General features: G+C 35.5%; 1 long non-coding RNA gene across 1 annotated transcript in view; it reads right to left on the bottom strand.

Moving 5' to 3' along the window:
• LOC113934743 overlaps positions 1–7,413 on the bottom strand; it is a 281,624-nt gene that overhangs the window by 61,072 nt on the left and 213,139 nt on the right. The gene's annotated exons all lie outside the window — the stretch shown is intronic.

Below are 7,413 nucleotides of genomic sequence, written 5' to 3'. Positions count from 1 at the left end.
CACAGGGTCCGGGGTTTAATTATGAGTTATTTCTCTTATGAGCTACAAAGCTTGTGCTAGTGACTTTTTTATCTCTGCATCTACAATTCCTGATGTTAAAATGAGCAAAAATAACTACATAACTCTAAATTAAAATAAGCAGTAAATAATCAATGAGGAGTATGTATCCCAGTTCCTGACATAAAGTAGGTGCTCAATCAATTTTAGCTAATACTATTTTTGTATAATCCTGCCACTATTAGAATATAGGTTTTATCATGGACTCAGTGACAGAATGGCCCTCAGAGAGCATTTGTTTCATGCTCCCAGCCCTATAAATTGTAGGGGCCAAGGAGGGCAGGCTACCCTAAAATGTACCCCTTTGGCATATTGATTATTTTTTTTTTTTTTTCAAATGGAGAGGATACGACGGCTTCTTTTTTTTTTAAGATTTTATTTATTTATTTATTTGAGAAAGCAAGAATGAGAGAGAGAGAGAGCACATGAGAGGGGGGAGGTTCAGAGGGAGAAGCAAACTCCCTGCTGAGGAGGGAGCCTGATGCGGGACTTGATCCCAGACTCCAGGATCATGACCTGAGCCGAAGGCAGTTGACAAACCGACTGAGCCACCCAGGCGCTCCAGCATATTGATTATTTTAAATAAAAGTTACAATAGACATCCTATCTAAGGAGGATATTCAGACCCTCCTTTCCTGAAGGCAGGAAATGAATCTCTCATGGGAAAGGCACCCACCTTGTACCAGGACGTAGAGACCTTATCAGAGATGGGAAATTTAAAGCCCAGGAGGCTATATAAACAATCCTTGTTAGTTTTTACTAATTTACTGTCCCAGCCCAAATTCTGTTTAGAATTCCTTACTAATGGAAGCTCCCACAGTTTTCTTTGTCCTGTCAATTTCTCACAAATTTATTGCCTCTTCGTCTAAAAAGTACAAAAACTATCTGCTTTGGTCATTTCTTGAGGTCTCAATTTCATTATTGGGTCTCTGTGCTTACATTGTAAGACACTGTTTTGTTTTGTTTTTATCCTCCTGTTAATGTGTCTCATTTAAATTTAATTCTTAGTCCAGCTGGAAGACCTTCAGGTAGAGAAGAATTTTTCCTTCCCTTCAACATGAAGAAGGTGGGACTGTGAGAGAGTAAATATTTATTTAAGGTCACATACAATCTTGGTGGAAGAAACTAAAAATAGAATCTAGGGCGCCTGGGTGGCTCAGTTGGTTAAGTGACTGCCTTCGGCTCAGGTCATGATCTTGGAGTCCCTGGATCAAGTCCCGCATCGGGCTCCCTGCCCAGCAGGGAGTCTGCTTCTCCCTCTGACCCTCCCCCCTCTCATGTGCTCTCTCTCTCTCTCTCTCATTCTCTCTGTCTCAAATAAATAAATAAAATCTTTAAAAAAAATAAAAAAATAAAAATGGAATCTAATTTTCATAGAACTTAACTGAATCTTTTCTGTCTGGTATACCTCATACCTTCTCAGATCTACACACAAATACATACTCAAGACACATTTGCTAAAAGGACATGCACATATCTTAGGTTAGCTGCCAATAAGTATTTAGACTATATTCCTAAAATCTAAACAGAGATATGTTGCACTTTGCTTTTGACAGTTTGGTTTCTTAAGTATGCTGGAAAATACATGTAAGTACTTATGTAAAAAATCATTCTTTGTATTTGCTTGGACAAGGAATTGAAATAAATATTTAATATGAAAGACTATAAATTTTTAATATTAGAAAAATTTTGCTTGTTTTTCTTCTAAAATAACTAAGGGAAGATATTATTTTAGATGCATATATACATATTTATGTACTCATGTATATTTTAAATCATGAATGAAAATAAAGCAGAATATTGAGATAATTTATGCTTAAAAGAATTTTGAGTTAGAAGGTTTTCATATAATCTGCTATTTCTTTTGAACCAACACACCTATGGTTGTCTGCTTGGAGTAATTTTAAATGGCACTAACTCAAAACACAAAAACTTAAAGCATAAACTCAACGGAAGTACAGCACTTTTGTTTTTGTATGGAACAAAGTAGCAAAAATCTAGTAGAGTGTTCTGTAGAAACACCTCAAGGTTATTGATTTCCCAAGTCAAAAGGGGAATTGAATCCATGCTGAGACTGACAGGTATTAACAAAAGCTGATAACTCAGGTGCCTTTAAAGGAAAGAGGGAGACAAAGAAGTGTGGGATGGAGGAGAAAGAGAGCAAAGAAAGAGGATTTAAGGCAAAAATAAGAGACTAGACCTCATTTAATTCTAAAAGTAGTATGGTTGTTATAATCTGATATTCCTATTGTGAAGGAAAACGTATGTTTAATAAAATACCAACTGAACCTAACCAACTGTAAATATATATACCTAATATATATATGTGTGTGTACATGTATGAGATATATATCTCGATATATATCTCCATATATATCTCATTGTTTTATTGGCTGTATCTAGGGCAGTGTTCTTCAATATAGTGCTTCACACACCAGGTGGTGGGTAGGACATTCCACATGATGGGAAATAAAATTGACTTTCTACTTACATATTTTACTTAATCTTTATTCTATGTTTTCATGCATGTTGCATACTGAACAAAATATATTAGAACAATAGTTCTTGTGAATCCCTTTACATTAGTAAAGTCATCTATTGGTGTATGTGCATGAAACTGTTTCAATAATGGTATATGTGATCAAAGTTATTCAGTGATCACCAGTCTAAAATGCAAGCAAGGGGGAGGGCGCTTGGGTAGCTCAGTCGGCTAAACCTCCGATTCTTGGTTTAGGCTCAGGTCATGATCTCATGGGTCATGGGATCAGGCCCACTGTGCGGCTCTGCTCTCAGTGGGGAGTCTGCTTGAAGATTCTCTCCCTCTGCCCCTCCTTTCACTCATGCACATGCACGCTCTCATTCTCCCTCTAAAAGAAATAAATAAGTCTTCAAAAGGTAAAATAAAATGCAAGCAAGGGTTAGGAAACTAGCTAGTGGGCCAAACGTTGCTTAACACCTGTATTTGAAGGCAAGTTTCATTGGAACACAGCCATAGTTACGTAGTGTCTATAAATGTTTTTCATTATAACAGAAAGTTTAAGTTGTTGGAACAGAAACCTTATGGTTTCCAAAACCTATGTTTTTTTCTCTGACCATTTACAGAAAATGTTTACTAGTCCCTTCACTAGAGAAAACTGACAAGGATTCAGGTCACTTGTGGACAAGAAGAGAAACTAAATATCTCTTAGAGACATCTTTCCAGAGCTTATAAATAGTTGTTACACTTTGGAATTTTCTCAGTTGATAGAAAAAGGTGCCAGTGTATCACTTTTTTTTTTAAACCATAAATGCTAAAGTACACTTTATATCTGTTTCCTCAAATTAGACCTTTTTTCCATTGCTAAAGAAGGTGAACGACCTTGACAAAGTTACTTACACTCTTAGACTTGGCTTACTTTTACAAAAATAACTAAAATAAAGACTATAATAGCTTATAGAATTCTGTGTTATGCCTGAATGTGTTCCATATTTGGGAAATGAGCCCTCAGTAAATGATAATTCCTTCTCTTAGCACATATTTTGACATGACATATCTTGCATAGGTTTGACTCTATAAAGTAACACCAATACACAAGTATTGTCTTTGCAAATATATATATGTATGTATATACATAAGCATGCGTATGTGTATGGTTATACAAACCATATATATGTAAATATATATAAAATAAATATAAATATAAGGAAATATATTTATTTTATTATAAAATAAATATAAATACAATGCTATCATTAAATGAGAGCAGAAATATATATAAAGGTATAGACAAACTGTGGCTGGTGTGATTGATGAAATTTAGCCAGGATTGTGGCCAGTGATCTCATTGTTAGACCATGGCACCTAGGCTCAAGATTGTGGGGTTAAGATCCAAGTGGGTAAGAGCTTTACTGTATTTCATGGTTCAAGAAACATAAACCTGTTTGGATGTCTTTTAAATATGAATGTTCTAGTGTGGTATGCTTCATTTTAAACCTGTCCTTTTGATCCTTTAAAGATTTTGAATTTTGTCCATAAAAATCTACATTCTTCATTGGAAGACCATGAATTTCTATTTTTATATTCCCAATATCTAGCCAAGTACCTAGCAAGTATTAAATTCATACTTATAGGATAAACAAAAATAAGAAGAATTGAAATTATATGGTAATGGGAAGGAATAGGTGAGAATAAACAAAATGGATCCTCGTAATTACTATAAATTACTGGAATTGTTATGTTGTATTGATAGGTTAATCTAATATTTATCATTTAGTATTGAATATTATACAAATAAATATTATACAAATAAATCTCAGTAACTAGAATTTACTCAAAATATAAGTTCCTGGCAGGAAAAGAATCTATTTTTTTAGAATACTCAAAACTTGTTCTTGAGGTGAGCATCTACAATATTCAATATTTTTTTAAAAAATCAGAATTTGTAAGATTTTAATCTATAAATTTAAGGGGAAAAAAGAAAAGAACTTAAAGGGAATCAGGCTTGTTTGGCATAGAAAATCTATAGTGCAGGTATTATGTTATGGCTGAAAAAATTAGTTTACTATAGTCACGTTATTAAATTTAAGTACAGTTTTTACTAAACCATTAAAATATTATCTTTTCCCATGATAGACATAAATGGTAACCCTGACTATTCTATTTGCCATATTTCATTATTTTCAAAGTAAAAAGAAAGAGATATATTATAAAATCAAAAACACTTCTCTGCCATTACTTGAACAATCTTGTCCACGAGAAAGTTCAGTGGTGGAGCCAGGCCAAAGATTTGCAGGCAAGAATCAGAAATGAGATAGACTTTCTTACCTACAGACTGTGCCCCTCAGGGCAAATTACAGAATTTCATGACTATGTGAGGTAAAAGAGTATATTTAAGTTAAAATTGGGCTATTTTCAATACCAAAAATTCTCATATGGCTGAAGAGCCCAAATAGTAGGGTCCTTCAGTCAGTTGTGATATTCAGAGTCATGTCCTGTTTTCTATGTCATGCTGGATTCATTCAGGCCCCAGGAATGAACATTGAGGTAAAAAGACAGAAGCTATAAATGCTTAGTAGAAAGTTCACAGCAAGAGGACATAAAGTCAATTATATGAAAGAAAATCTAGAATCCTAACAAAGACAAGGCAAGTCATAAAGCCAATCTTAAGTCCTGGGCCTGCTATTCCAACCTGGCAAAGATTAGCAGACAGCTATAATTAAGTAATTAATTAACTAACCAGACTGCCAACTACAGGAATACTTTCAGCTCTGTGGGGGTAGGATATCTCATTCAGGGTAGGGCAGGAGGGGGTGAGGCAGAAGCTACAGTCTGCAAAAGGGAGGAAAGAGGATTAGCAAAAACATTAATCTACTTGTGTCTTGAGGAAGACCAATTCCCAGTGTTGTAGAAATTACGTAGCTAGGCATGAAAATTAATCTTCTATTTTTAATATTTGCTATTTGGAAATTACCTTAGTGTTACAGAGAATATAATACACCCCTCAGGCAAGATACTTAGTTTCTCAATTTAACAACACTTTGTTCTTACCCAAATAATCACCAAATTTGCAATCTCTATACCCACACATAAAGCACAGCAAAAAGGGTATATCACAGCATTGGCATCCAGAACCATTTATAACCAAAATTGCTCTCCATGTCTTCTCCAACGCTAAATTTTCACACAGTGGATCCAGAGTTTAAGGTAATGAATCAGACTCTAGCTAAGCATTCCAGCAACTTAAGAAATGATATTAGAGAAGATACACTATGTTCTGTTGAAACTTCATTACAGAAATTAAGCCCTTAAAACTACACTACATAATTTGTTAACATTTCAATGGAGTTTTTATAAAATAAATTCATTTCAGGTAATTTGGCTCTTGAGGGCAGTAATACATGAACATATAGGATGTATGAGTCTCAAAATACAATGTATTTGAGTTACCAGGGGGAGTTACAGATTTTTGGACTCCATGTCAAAGGGTTCTGATTTGCAGTTTGAAGACAGAGCTTGGAAACTTATTTTTAGACAAGCCACCTCAATCATTACTCTGTTGAACGCCAAACAAACCAGAAATGAAAGAAAAATACCACTGAAAGTGCTTAGGGCTGACACAGCTTGGACAGGAGAGACAGAATATGGAGGGCCAGAGGGAGGAGGAATTCCTTTTGATTGAGTAAAAACTGCCAAAATCATATTTGAAGGAAGCCACATGTTGTACCCACAGGAGAATTAAAGAGAGTGGGAGATCATGATAAAGCTTTTATCTTGGGCAAAACTGATGAGGTGACAGAGCAGTGATGAGTGAAACTAGCAGAGAGAATATCATGCCATAGAATAGAAAATTCCTCAAGCATGCCAGAAAAAAATAACACATTCAGACATTCAACTAATTAGATGATCCTTCTAGAGAATTTTGGTTTTAAAATGTTATTAAATTGCCCCAGAAAATTACCTTTAACTTGGCTCTTAAGTAAAAAGAATCTACTCAAACGCAATCCTAAATGTCCTCCCAGCATGGTTAAAAGTAAGCCTTATTGGGGCACCTGGGTGGCTCAGTCAGTTAAGCATCTGACTTTGGCTCCAGTCATGATCCTGGGGTCCTAGGATCAAGCCCCACATCAGGCTCCCCACTTTCCGGGGGAGTCTGCTTGTCCCTCTTTCTCTGGCCCTCCCCCCCAACACATGTTTTTTCTCTCTCTCTCTTTCTCTCTCATAAATAAATTCAATCTTTAAAAAAAGTAAGCCCTATTTTTCTGTCCCCATGCCTGATTAAAAATAATAAATAAATGAAACAACCAAACCCCATTTGACTCCACAACCCAAAACTGACTACTTCACCATTTTCCCTGCAATGGGACACATATGCCATCCACAACAAGTTATGAATGTGCTCTATGATATTTGCAAATAAATACAATATATTCTTACTTGTGAGTACCATCTGCAGGATTTCAAGCATGCAAAATATTTTGATGCTTCAGGGAATTTTATACAATTAATGATCTAATTTTCTGAGAATGGTTCAAATGACTGATTATGAAATGTCTGCCCAGTTTCCTCGCATTAACTCTTGAAAGTAATATCCCCACTTTCTGACCCCAGTTTGGGCAGTTAACCCAGTTCCTCACCAATGCCCTTTGACTTCCCCAAATCCCTGTGATTTCATAGGAAAACATTACCTCCGAGGTTATCTAAGTAAAGGAATAGGATTTCTTTCTAGAAGTATATGGTTATTTTTCCTTAATCATAAAAACAGAGAGATATGAGGCTTCCTTCACACAGAATCTAGTACCTATCATCACCACTATTCCTTTCTTTCTGTCATCATGAGAACTCTCGAGGCCCGGCCAGACCCTCCTGCCATGGTACTG

This window comes from Zalophus californianus, chromosome 13, assembly GCF_009762305.2.
Source record: "Zalophus californianus isolate mZalCal1 chromosome 13, mZalCal1.pri.v2, whole genome shotgun sequence".
Lineage (NCBI taxonomy): Eukaryota > Metazoa > Chordata > Mammalia > Carnivora > Otariidae > Zalophus > Zalophus californianus.
Note: the sequence above shows the minus strand (reverse complement) of the source record. Positions and strands in the feature narration are given on the sequence as shown.